The 14148-nt window shown below is 40.8% G+C and overlaps 2 protein-coding genes across 2 annotated transcripts in view; one reads left to right on the forward strand and one right to left on the reverse strand.

The window, feature by feature from the left end:
• The window catches only part of lhpp (phospholysine phosphohistidine inorganic pyrophosphate phosphatase), a 92396-nt gene that overhangs the window by 61777 nt on the left and 16471 nt on the right, over positions 1-14148 (reverse strand). The window lies entirely within an intron of this gene.
• The window catches only part of LOC104942010 (carbohydrate sulfotransferase 15), a 37993-nt gene that overhangs the window by 9809 nt on the left and 14036 nt on the right, over positions 1-14148 (forward strand). The gene's annotated exons all lie outside the window — the stretch shown is intronic.

Genomic DNA, 14148 nt, shown 5'->3' on the forward strand with positions numbered 1-14148 from the left:
GAAACGACCACGTCTTCTGACTACTCTGTTTGTAAAAGGGTAAACTGGACAGAATTAATGTGTAAAATAAACATAACTTGTGACGTCAACCAAATCGACGACATCCCTTTTTACAACGGATAACTTTTTCTCTTTGACAACCTGTTTCCGAATACCTTTATGCGAAACCAGGTATGGAACTATCCTAATATACGTATATGGTTTGTGCAGGTGTCAAGTCATATGACGCTGTTACATGCGGAGGTGGTAATTTTTGGTTCGTCTAGAGAATATCGAGACAAACCAGAGGAGGCGGAGGACTCCGATATTCGAGATCGCTTACGAGTTAAATAAAGTTGTCGATCTGTCATTTCGACCCAGCCCAAAAATCTCGAAGAGGTGACTCTTGTAAACGGACGTTTCAACCTTTCGTTATTGTAACACCCTCATAAACTTAGTTTGTGAATTTTAGAACATTTTGCACATTAAAAGACAGAAACAAAGATGATGTAGAAGATTAAATTAATAACAAAAATTGTCGACTGTATAGAAAAGGTATCGGAGTCTGACATTTGAGGCGGACTCGAGTGCCCCGAGGTCGCTCGAAAGATAAAAAACATGACTTCTACTGTTTTCGGACGAGACATTTCGGGAAGGTTGTACCGGCGGGAGTGTGCGGATGTCGCCTTTGTCCATTGCAAGATAATAACCTCCGTCTGTGAGTTACTCTCTGGAGGTGGAGTGTGTACTAACAAAAAGTCGGGTCCTACAATCTATCTCCCGAATACCCGACCTAGGAGACCCTTCGTGGTGTCTCGAAGTGCCGACGATACCGAGGAGGCCGTAAATTTTTAATATAACTAAAAAGAAAGTTCCGTTCGATCTTCGTTTAGTAACAGAAATATTGGGTTTCATTGGCCCGGTGACACCTGAGAGGGAGGTCACTTGTGGACGGATAAACTAACTTTAAAACTGAACAACTTTGGTTATCGTTTAAGCGAAAATCTCTCCTATAGAGGTGTCTCTACCATAGTCTATCTTTGTCCTAATATAGTGATAATAACCTGAACAAAATGTGTTACGCATGACCACTGAGTCAAATTCGAAATGCCATAATTTTTGTAAATTGTGCCTATTTACACACTGTCAAAGATAAGCAGAATTACGGTGGTAGTCGTAAATTGTCGTTGAACATTAGTCATAAGTAATATATTTCGAAAACCCCGTTCGGTATTTTCGTAATGTAAAATGACGAAAGAGGACTTAACTTATTATTTGATAAGTACGGTTTTACCTACCTCTATAGGTCGTCGAATCGTTATGTCGACGTTTTTTAATGTCGAATGGTTGAGACTTAAATTTACACGTCAAATCCGGAGGTAACGTACAAGATAAAGACAACCGTTAAACTCTTCGACGTAGTCGAGCCATGGTCATTCCAATAAATTTTCGTCTCCCTAGGTTTCAGACGCGCGACCATATCTCAACCGTGTCCAGTAGATTAAATAACGCCAGTAAACGTAGTTTGGTATCGTGAAACGCTACTCAGTCCTTAAAGATACATCCAAACTACGATTTACCACTCTCTCTTTGAGGATAAACCTACTTTATAAAATTTGTGGTTGCTAAATTACCTCCTGTAATTCCATATGTTACTAATCTACCAATTAGTTTCAAATCAGTAGTAACATCATGAAGAATAGACACCTGTTAACACAACATTTATTTTTCCGTCTATGTAACAATACCTCCCTTCGTTCAGTTCAATTTTCGGGAACTAATTCATAGTGATATAGTGAGGTAAGTCCAAAGAATACTTCAAACTACATATAACAATAAAAAACACGCATATACGTTACAGGTCAGTGTACTCACTAGTCACGCAGACGTTAGGTTTTTTCTACGTTCCTTCGAATAACTCAACGTAATACCCTATGTCACCTAAGTCGCCAAAAATGTCTAACTGGGTTGATCGTATTTAATTTCAGTTTCTATAGGTTCTGGGAGAAGTTAGCGATGATAGACATGTAAACTTTAGATACCTTCATGTGTGATATTTATCTTAAATGTTTATTTACTTTTGTAAAAATAAATAAATAACACCGGACAAACACCTACTCGGTAAAAACTTCTACAGTAGAACATCCTTTTATACACTTACTGTTTTTCAACATACATTAAACTTTTATTCGAATTTTGGTTTTTATATTAGGTGAATTAATGGTAAATAAACGTCTTTCGGGGAATTTTTTCCCAATAACGAAAAGGGAAAAAAAATAGTGGAATTTGAGTTACTTTCACAATGTCAAAACCAAAAATGTACCCAATAAGATGACCATATTAAATAATTACAAGTACTAGAAAGGACACTGGACTAGGGACGACTTTTCAGGTGGAGACGACAGTGACGAGAGAAGGGACACGGCATACATTGTGGACCTGCGCCGGCTACACGCCGAGTTGTTACACGTTGTATTTTCCGTGTATCCCATTACCCACGGAGGGGTCGTCCGCAACGAGTCGTATTAGATCGTAGAGCGCGAAGTGTCCCCGTCTATAATGTCCTATGGATTCGCTACTTCTTTCTTCTACCCACCCCCTCCCGTAGTCTCTACGACCGAAGTGCAGTCGCCGTGTCACTTGTTCGGTTCTTGTAAGACCCTCCGAACAAAGGTTCGACCGAAACTATAATCAGCGACAGACTTTTCAGGGGAGTTGTGTCCCCAGTGCTCGGGCTGGTGGTAACATGAGGACTCGGGGGTTTTGATAAGGGGAGAGACGAGGGTTATAGAACTTAATGGAGGAAGGAATGCCAACCACCTTTTTTTGTTAAGTTGACCTTAAAAGTCCCAAATGGGTCAACTCCGCAAGACGTCGACCAAATTTCCAATAATCGACTCTCATACTTCGTCCACGAACCTAAGATGAGACGTCAACAGCTTACGGTACGATCTGACGATATCTGAAAACTAATCCACGCCTAGCACCTCGACCTCACCTAACAGTTCTGTTAACGGTGTGTACCTAACTTATGTAAAGAAACAGGTCATCACTTTAACCGGCACTATACTAGGTATTATTGGTTTCTCTAGCAGTATAAGGGGGTTTTGGGGGGTTTCCCCCCCGAGATGCCTTAAGTCAGATTTATTATCACCAACTATGGGTCTACAAATGCTGTGACCCTTATAGACAATAACTAGTGTGGTGGCAAATAGCGACTACGGTTGTAGTAAATAGAGTCGAAGGTCCGTTAAGACTAAGGAAGATCGAATTTTTGTCGTTAACGGAAACACCACACGAGACCAAGAATAGAGAGCGAGTTCAAGGTTGCAGAAGAGCATCCCAAAAACAAACGTGTTGTAATGTGCATTCCTAAAGTAGTCTACTCTATTGGAGTTGTTGCCCGATTATTTTTATATGGTAAGATGCTCTGCGGGCCCTGTGCACTTACCGTCTGTTACGTACACAGAAAGCGGAACTTACGATTCTAAATTTTCTCCCAATTAAGACTTTTCCCTAACGTCTAATTTTTTCTTAGTGGTCATGACATATCCCACATCGGCTGACCAGAAACTAACATTCACGACAAGTCCAGAGTACATTTTTAGCATCTTCTCTCCACCTTTAAACAACACCACCACCCGTCCGACCCAGACATCAAAAGTACAAGGAGACGAACACCTTCGAAGCTGTTATGCACGATCCCAAGTTTACGACTAGTCACCACTGGAAAAGTCAAGTAACAAAGGGACATGACTCAACCGGGATACGGCTCTTACCACCACAGAGTTTGAGTGTCGCGAGATACCCTGGCAAGTCTCTAGACTTGACAATCTATTCTCCCTCATCCCCCCGCCTGTAGATTTTTAGGTGTCGCAAAGAACCAGTGTCAACTCGGGTATTGAGTACCGATGCTCAAAGGACATTGATCGGTTTCGTCGTTTTTTTAGGATAAACTGTTGAAAATCCCTCTTTACTAATTTTGCTACAAATTAAAAAATCCCAAGAAATGTTAACGGTGTTGTGTGAATCCATTTGTTAGGATGTTACAACTTCACGGTTCTAAGTCAGCATCGGGTTGTTACTCGACCAACACGTTAAAACTATTAAGGCGTCGGAACTACCTGGGGACACCCCGTTCGTAATATCTCTGGCACAGAGGGAGGGATTGAGTAAAATTCGCACAAAGGTTGTCGGGGCATTTGTGCCGGATTATATCCGACAGACAATGATACCGAACCGTCCTCGATACTTGCAGCCTCGTGACACGTTTGTTCCGGCGTCGCATTAAGACTACAACATTTATACATTTGGACCCCGGGAGTACCTACATTTGAGACCCATCCGACAGTGGCTTTCCACGTCCGCTCGACTCACCTTTTCGTTGAAGAGGGTCTAAAGTGCCCGCGACCTTCTTTCTTAACCGTCTATCTTAGTAGCCCGTGGAAAGTGTCTCGCATCGTCCTCCCGTCCGGTATTGGCGCAAGGTCGAGGTATACATGTAAACCTTTTTTCTTTGTTTTTGAGGCATGTATAAGAATGTAATGCAACATGTCTAACAGTGCTGAGGGGCATCTTGTGTTCATTGAAGCTGAGAGCCAACATCTAAAGAATAAGAAATAAGGGCTTGGGCTATTGATTGAAATTCTCGTACATAAATTTTGACGTTGAATTGACGCTACGATTTCAGAAATGTAAAATTATTTTCTTGACGTAAAATTTTCTTTATCGTCACTCTCCTGGGAACTTGTTTTTGTCGTTCATGAAATGTTCTGACGTTGATAAATAAAAATTGTGGACCTCTAAACTGTAGAAGTTTGTCTCCCATACCAAAAAGTCCTTTCAACGAAGAAAAATCCTTACATATTTCGACAACCACTCACGTTGATATTCTAAGTGGTGGTCAACTACGAAGTAAGAACTACCTCTTGTAGTCTCACACCCTAGTCTACTCGCGGGGGTAAAAGGCGACACGACGTAAACGGGCAATAACCACACAATTACCTTTATACTAGAGTTCGCATGTCCTGGTGTATCTTTTGGACACCTCTGAAAGAACGGACCGTTCACGCTAAATATTATATTCTTCTACACATAATTTTTTCAAAAAAATTACACCTTTCATACTTCCGTGTGACGTCACCTTTACCGAGAGACCAGTCGAGACTACGGGAGAATCCAGCGGTACCAAAAATAAATCGTCACATGTTTACAGAGGGCTTTGTAGGTTCGTTCAAAGGACGAAATTCAGGTCACAACACAAAACGTCGACATTGCCGTCGACACGTGAAGTTCTTTTTACAGCTTTTTGATTTATCAACCTACACGGTTATACTTCGTCATTTCCTTCCTCTTTTAACAACCTAGGTTTATGGAAGGGTCGTGACCCTCCTTTTGTAGTCGTGTCGAAACCTTTATACATGACTCCTCAACAGTCGACAGTGTATGTGTCCTAAATTTTACAATTACCACCGTCTCAAATCCCTGCGGCTACTAACTAGACCGTAGTTGTAACAACCCGGTTGTAATTCTTTTTATACATTAGACCTCTACCGTGAATACGAAAGATCAATAATGTTAAATGTACGATTGTCGATTGTGTTTTCTCTACTGTAATACAAATGTAATAGTACTTAGTTTCGAATAAAAGTGTGAAGTAGTTGTGAGATTACTGCACAATTTTACAATTAGGATTCCTTACACCAATATCTCTCCTTTTAACTTATTCGTTGGTTTGTTGTTTCTTAGTAAACGGCTATAAAGAGTGGTTTGGTAACCGATAGCCATAATCATGTTTTCCACTACCACGTAGAGAACTTTTATAGGGAATAAGAGGAACGGTTATATAGAATTAACAATGTAAAGATGTACGAAACTTTCTTCAACTTACGAATTATTCAGGTGATTCCTAACGAACACTCGCAACGTTCGTAGATTTCCTACTAAGTCGCGGCAAACAAATGAACTGAAGCAAAGTTGAACTAGATATACCTTTATTAGGCGGTTCCTTAGAAATAGTTTCAGTTCAAACTCTTTTTACCTGATTTTCGATATGGTTTCTCCTAGTTTTTCTTCGAAGTCATTTCGGAGTCCATTCATAGACGTATCTCGACTATTTCTCGGTCTAACCACAATTGAACGTTGGAAGACGAGTACTTATAAAAGTACTCCTACTTAAGGGATTAAACGCCAATTAGGGTACCCAAGAGTAAATATCGATTTATAGGTGAACCCTTACGAGTAAGACCTTGAAAATTTTCGATAGTAGATAGTTAGCAACGTGAGGAGTTGACTTTAGGAAATAGGTTATGGTTAAAGAAACTAATTACTACGTCGACTTTACAAGAGTAACGCAGAAAAAAAAGTCTAAATATGATATTTGGCCTCAAATCATCTGAGGCCTGGCGTCCCCCCTGCGATATTTGGCACCCCCTAGGTTGGGAACCACTCGTCTAAAAGGAACACGTCAGGTTAGGTAAAGGGTCAAATGTTACCATACCAGTAAAATTGTGTTCTTGCTTATATTCATGGTTAAAAAAAACAGGTGTTAATGTGATCCCCAGATAGATACTTCCACATTTTAGTTGGACCGTCTGTGCGAAGCCAGGTTCTTTAAACACCATGTAGGAAAAAGGTTGTTGTGCTGAGTTGCTAGAATTAGTCAATTTAAATGTTTCATGCTGCATGCGCCACCCACATTTAAACAAGACTGAAGCTTAAGGGAATGAGGAACCCATTTCAAAAATCCCCAAAACATTAAGGCCTCCTACGCAGTACTGAGAATCCATGAATCAAAGTGATTTCCTAACTTTTCGTTCACTTTGCTCACGTCTTACTTACAATGAGTTGTCGCTATCAGTAAGCATTCTGTGTCTCCTATGTCTATTATTTCAACACGCATCTCAAAATCTGTCATCAACACAGCTTTATATTTGAAGAACAATGACACGGATCAAGAGGAAAAAACACCCGACCATTGACACAGAGAGATAAAAGCAGAAACAAAAGATAAAGTGGAGAAACTGATTTTATAGTGACTAAAAAAATCACTGTTAGAAAGATCTTATCCAAAAATACATTAGCAGGAAGAATACTAAAATACACACAAGGCTGTCTTCCGAATTATTGGAATTCATCGGGGTATACATTTTCTAAAGTTATATAATAAGTTACAGACACATCCGAGTTCATCCTGATACATTATTCATCGGGAGCTGCTGTGCAAACGCAGGTTTTGCATATGCCCCTCAAACTTGAAGCTCCTTCTCATTCAAAAGAGAAATCCTTGATTGTGTTAGAGATGCAGCTCTTCAAATAAAATTACAATTTTTTATTCCAAATTTCATGTAAACTAAGCTCCCTTCCTAGATTAGACAAATTAACTCCCACCTTTCTTTTCATCTCTACATTATCATTTTCAGTCTGGATTTAGCCTCAGAGTAAGCGTTCTGCGTAGAGACCAGAGCACCCTATGCTCCTCATAACATATCCATTACCGCAATCAATAATTTAAATAGCAGCCATTGTTTTTTTTTTACGCTTTTTAATGACACCATCTTAAGCACTTATCCACCTCAGAAGGAGCCCAGGCTGAAGGAGGCTGCCAGTGAAATTAAAATAATGAATAAAAGATAAGCTGGAAGAAAGTGCTGAACTGGGACTTTGAGTGAGATCCCAGCAGAGCAGCAGTTATGAATCATGGGCAGAGGGCACATTGCACGCCCCCCTCAAAGTGTTGATAATTTGACCCGGTGGCTCCTCGGTCAGGTCGCGGTCAGGTCCTCTGGTCTCCTGGGGGGGGGGGTGCTGCTGCCTGACTTCCTGCAGATTAGATTCTGATCTTTGGTCAACAGTATGTGTGATCTGGGGGAATGTGATGGCCGACTCCTCCCTGGGTAATATGATGAATGGAGCCACTCTGAGCCACGGTGAATACTGATCTTTTCCTTCATTGCCTGTGTTACGATTTATATGATTAGATTGGGCTACATACCCCGGGGGACGCTAAAGAAGGAAGTGTCGTATTAGACAGGTCATAGGGCTCCTGCTCGCTCCATCATCAATTGTTCTGTAGAGATGTAGCCCCATGCATGCAATCATATTTCCAGATGCTCTCTTGTACTCCCGAGCCTTTGTAAGGAGTCATTTCATGCTTCAGTGGCTCGCTTTGGTTCCCGCTTCATTTACTGTCTCCACTGATGCCTTTTCCAATTTATTTCATTTATCTAAATAAATGCTCCATAGTTAAAGCTCATCATTTTCATTTGTGTCATGTATTTATTGCGACACTTTTCATTTTGAAGATTAAAATAGGATCCAAAACAATTAATAGAAGATTTGGGTAAAAAATGCAATACACTTGAGTTTAACCCTTTCTTTCCCTTCCTGGCTGCATGAGAAGCTCCCACTTTATGATTTCCCACAATTCTTATGCCTCCGAGGCATTAAAGACTGTCCTTTTTCTATCCTTCTATTTTTGTAAAGTTGATATCTAAGGAACGCCCGGTGAGAATGTATTCACTCGATCACAATAATAGCATTTGGTGGTCAAATGTCACTGTGACATCACAAAGCGTGTTTTTGGCCATAGCTCGAGCATTCATATGAGAATTTTACACAAATGTGTAGTAGTAGTCACAACATTGTGGACCGACACAGATGTAAACTGCAACTTCTCTGGTTGGCAGATTATACAACGAGGAAGTAATCCTGTCTCTCTTTATTTATAATATTTAGAGACGGCCTCGTCACAAGAAGACCACATTTATTGAAAACTGCAGTGAGCAATATATGTATGCAGCAGGAAACAACGTTTGTATGTGGGGTAAAATCTAGTAAGTGTTATTATCTTAGGAGTGGCAAAGTGACAAACTCACTTCCAATTCAACATGTTACCCAACTTTACTTTGTCCAGATTGTCTAATTGTACCATAAACAAATTGCTCACAGAGAATAGGCTAAAGATTTAAACGGGTTGTCGTCGTATCTAAAATCAGCAAGGATGTTAAGGATTTTTTGTCTTTATGTTTGCTTAAAATCAATCTGCTCCACAAAAAGAATCATGACTTGTTGCTGGAATTAAGTGAATACAACGTGACACCTATCCACAGTTTAAGGTGAGAGATCCTGTCCCTTTAAGATCCCTCTGGCAAATTAAAATAGCCTTGATACTGGAAGAGGCAGACCTCAGTGTCATCAGCAGCTATTTATCACCATCCCACTTTAGCCAATCACAAGGTTGCTTCAGTGTCACATGTCAGGCTCATAGCTGTACTAGCCCTGCAGTGGCCTCACGCTGAACTTTAATTATTGCGAGTGGCCTGGTGGAAAAACATCTTTCCCCAGCTGACACAGCGATGACACCCTCTTTGTTCCTTCTTCCGACTGCTTCCATCACGCTCTTGCCCGACAGTGCTTCCTGTGTTTTTCGTGGACGTTAACCAAAATCCACTTCCCTTCTCTGAGAATTTTTAAGAGGTCGTGGCAGTGAGGGGATTTGAAGACTGCTTCTCTCAAGAGCCCACATGTTAAATGAATGTTTACAGCCCTGCGGCCAGCATTGGCTTTAACAATCAGCTCATCATCTATTTGTGTAGAGAAAGCCATAACGGGAAACAGCCCGAGCCTGAAGCCATGTACTGTTATTCTGCTTACATTCTGAAGTCATTAGCAGTTTAGTCCTCAGTTGTCTTGCTTATTTGCTTAGGAGGATCTGTTACTGGTCCTAGATGGGAAATGGCTTTGCAGAAGAGCTTGTTCCAGAACGACTAACAGCTTTTTCCAGTATGACAGTGAATGGTCGAAATCGGTATATTAGAGTAGGTCGAGAGTCCTCCTGGGCAGCTGCACACGAGGACTCTGCGGACAGAATGTGCTATTCTATCCTCAAGGTGTCCCAAGTCTCTTCATCACAGGGTTTTCCATCGTCATTGTGTCCTCATGTTTCATATTCCTCCACACCTTGAATTTAGCAAAACAAAGCACTTGCTGGCTTTATCTCTTTTCTCTGGCTCTGTGGTTGTGAAGGCAAGCTGCCAGCAGAGTATTCTTGATGCTGTGCACATTCGTCACAGTGTCTATAGGAAAATACCACCTTTCTGTTTTTGTCTTTAGGGGGGAAGAAACACTGCAACACACCTGCACAATGAATCGCGGATAATCACCTGTTTACCTTCTCTTGTTTATCAGTCAGTATTCCATGACATTATCTGCTTGGCACACTGTTTGTAGTGTCTGTAATGCATACTGACAATGACATCTTGATTGATAATCCTATCTCTGATTTAACTTGTGATAGTAAATTAGGTATCCGGAGATTAATTAGTCTTTGGGGATTTAAGCATTTTTCCGTTGACTCCTTTTTGCAATACGGATCAGGTTCACTTTTACTTATGAAAACCTCATGTCTTTTCTCACTGCGCCCCAGTCTCCAACACAACCTCTAATCTTCCTGTTGCTTGGGCAGATAAGTCAAGTTTAAGCTGTCATGCTCTGTAAACAACACTGAATAATAAAATGAACTCTTCCACACAAGAAGAACTTCCTCTTCGGGAGCTCTGAGGACTGACTCACAAAACTGAGGAAAATTGTCTTTCAGAGTATTTTCAAGAGTTCCCTGCACTAAAGAGAAAACAAGCCGGAAACATCTCATTTCCGCTGTAAATGGGTTAGTGATATATACCCAATAGCAAAAACAACATCTTTTAATCTTCTCCAGGAGTTGAAAATAAAGACAATAACAAAGGGAAGTCTATGGGGATGTCTTGGATACTTGAACAATATTCTGTTATGTGGAGCACTGAGTTCTGCCTAGCCATAGAACTAGCTGGCACTTCGAATTAGACTAAAAAGGGCATTTCAGGGGCATGTCAGCAGACCATGCAATTACATTCTTCTATTTGAGATTCAAGAAATTGAGGAAGTAAGACAGCGTGCTCTCGACTGAACAGGCAGACTCCTATTGATAGGTAAAATCATTAGCCTTTGCTGTGGTTTCAGGGAGGAATAAATAAAGGGCTGAAAAGGGTTTTTGTCATTATTTTTGTGTGGACAGTACGACATCAACTCATGGTCAGCATAGGACAAATTCAAAGATATTCCTACCCTGCAAATTAAGCCTTGTCTGGTTTGTTTCCAGTCACCACTCTTCATAGTCCATAACAAAAAAGCATTTTCACTTGAGAAAAAGCTGCAAAATAAGCAGTTTGAAATGTGATTTGCTACAACTTTTTAGTGGTTGACAACAAAAGATTCCCAGTGGTGTTTTAATAAAGTACAAAAAAAGATAATGCATCCATTTACACACGGCATCTTTTCACACAAATAATCAATCATAACACATTGACAGTGGTAAACACAAAGAAAGGAATTGTTCAGCAAAGAATAAAGGTACACAAGGGAACAGCAATTAGCTGCCACTGTGTGAGATTGGTTGTTTTTTCTAGAGCAGAGACGGACAGCTATGAGCGGAGACGGCAGACTTTAAAACAAGTCTGCCTGATTGCCTGTTTCACTGATCCGCCTCTGAATGACAGGGTAGACAGCGTGGACAGGGCTCACTCTGATGAGTTATTAGGGCCGTAGCAATTCCATTTGTACCACACAGGGAGGGAACTATCAACACAGCATGCAGGCCATTAACACTGTTGCCAATGTCTTTAAAGTTAATTACAATCATTATGATTTTCAGTTATCTGTGTGGTTAATAGGTTTGATCTCTCCAGTCAGATGACTCTTACACTTGGAACTTTCTGACTCCCTAAGTGAGTAATATTTCTGCCCAACAGCTTTGTGCTGATAAAGATATTAATAGATGTTGTATAGTGTAGTTAAAATGCTTTTCACGCCAAAGGCCCGATCTAAAAAGTATAAATGATTGTAAGTCGTAACATTAGCAACTACATTTTTTGATGATTCAATATTAAAATATTAGTAACTCAATAACCACGTATGTTGTTATCGACCAATTTTTTTTTTGGTCAGCCTCAAGAACCAGTTACAATCGTTCAAAGGCACTTCATTTTGTTGCCGGTGCCAAGACAAATGTGGTGAAATCCATATTTGTAACTATTTTTTGCAGACAAAGTCAATTATGCAACCTTGTGTCTTCTTTGTCCATTGCCCTCCAGCCATTTGTATGTTCTAAGCTGTTTCATCATGTTTGATTGACAGGGGCAATGTATTTTCTTTATGAATAGAGGAGATCTGTCAAGCTGCCAGTCGCCCACTGCTACAGTTATCCGACTGATTTGATTTAGATGCCAGTTCCCTTGAGAGAGACATTCTCTCGTCAATGACAGTCTTTTTTCCTCTTTCACATCATCTTTTTTTGTCCCTACATGTCTCTAGTTTGAACCCTCAGGGCCTTTCTAACGTCCCTCTATTTTAAATAGCCTTGTGTTCGAGCTCCTCATTGTGTTCAGCCTTGATGAAGGACACAATCACTCAATAAGTGCTAATGGCACGAAGACTACAGATGAGCTCATCAATGGCAAACGGTGGGCTTGATACTAAAGTGAAATCCTGAAAATGTCATCCTACATTTAGCGCTTTAATTTAACAGTGTTGTGTCAATCTCTCTCTTAGGAAATCTGACCTGTTGCAATTACATTTCTGTTAAACGCAAACCTCTTAGTGTCTAGAAAGGTTTCATCCCTTTGGAAAATGCCACAGATTGCTAAATGGGACCCAGACTACAGACTATATAAATAAAAAGAAGCACATAACTCTATGTTATAGTGAACTTTATTCACTAATAAAAGCACTGATATATTATCCGTCAAAGCGCAAACAGTTAGTGAGGTAGATATTGTAACCCAAAACCCTTTGCTTTCTACAAAAATACATGTTTTTTTAGCTAGTGCTACATATAATCCTGCTCACACCAGATTAATATCTCAATGTGGTTTCATTTTCTTGCTTTGAACAATTTTTGTACAGCTCTGACAACTTCTTGAGGGCTGGAAATCAGTCTTTTCAGAGTGGGGCTAGTTATTTCTCCACCTGTCTCCCAGAGAGACAGTTGCTGTACGGTGACACTGAGCGCCCAGCTGGGGGTAAATGACATCGCTTGAGCAGGTATGCAGACAGGTGCTCTCCAGCCGTCCTCTTATCAGCCCTGCCGCAAGCTCAGTGAATACAGAGTCGTGCGAAGGGGGCTAGGCCATAGGCGGTGGTAGGGGGGGCAGACAATATCAGCTGCCGTGAGGAGGAGCGATGACTCACTTCCATAGGGCCCTTATCTTATGATGTATGCAAGCAGGAAGCAGGTGTACCATATGTCAACTTCGAGTCTGTATCCATGCAGTTTCTAGGCTTCTGCCGTATATTCTCAAGCATCACACACATCCTTTGAAAATTGTCCTAGACCCTGGGCTCTGTTGGCTTTTTGTCATTATGCTGTAGTGCGTTTGCAGCCATCATGTTGGCTCAGCTCCAGACACAAAGAAAGCCTCAAGGATAAAACTACACGTTGCTGCAGCAGGAGCATTATCATTAAAGATCCCCAAGTCCTTTGCCCTTTAGACATTGGCCCTCCTTTTATCTGGGAGTGACTGTTGATCCATGTGACTTCACACGGAGGAATACCATTTTCTGATAATATAATAATCCCCTTCTCCGGTCCAGCCCGGGTATCTCTCATGTCGGTGTCTCTCCCCAGGAGAGTCTGACACGTAGCCTGGTAGTTTCTGGGCTGAATGCATCCCTCGTCCTTATCACTCCCTCCATATTGTGACTCTAATGCACAGGGAGGGGGAGAGGACGGACTGTGAAGATGCAAAGGGTGTTGCTGTACAGTCTGATTAAAACAGGAAGTGTAAGTCAGTGAAATTTGTTTATCCATGCGAAATGTGATTGTTTCCATTGGTCACAATCAAAGTGATGTTAGATTTTCCAAACCATATTGACATTTGACTTGTTACTCACTTCCCAGTGGCATTTCATCTAGCCTAAGTCATCAATATTCAGAGCAGACAGATTTCTGCCACCGTTTTTCTCTGCTGTCAATTTATTTTATTTTGTTCAGCCCGAGGTTATATTGCTCAAACTGCAGAAGCACAGAGGTTTAAAGGAAATTGCCTTCAGCTATATAATCGTTTGTCTGCTTTCACAAAGCAGACAAAGCAGCATTATGTTAATTATGTAATTCGGATTTTCGGAGACAGAGGG

This window comes from Notothenia coriiceps, unplaced genomic scaffold (assembly GCF_000735185.1).
Source record: "Notothenia coriiceps isolate Sejong01 unplaced genomic scaffold, NC01 NC01_scaffold00004100, whole genome shotgun sequence".
Taxonomy (NCBI): domain Eukaryota; kingdom Metazoa; phylum Chordata; class Actinopteri; order Perciformes; family Nototheniidae; genus Notothenia; species Notothenia coriiceps.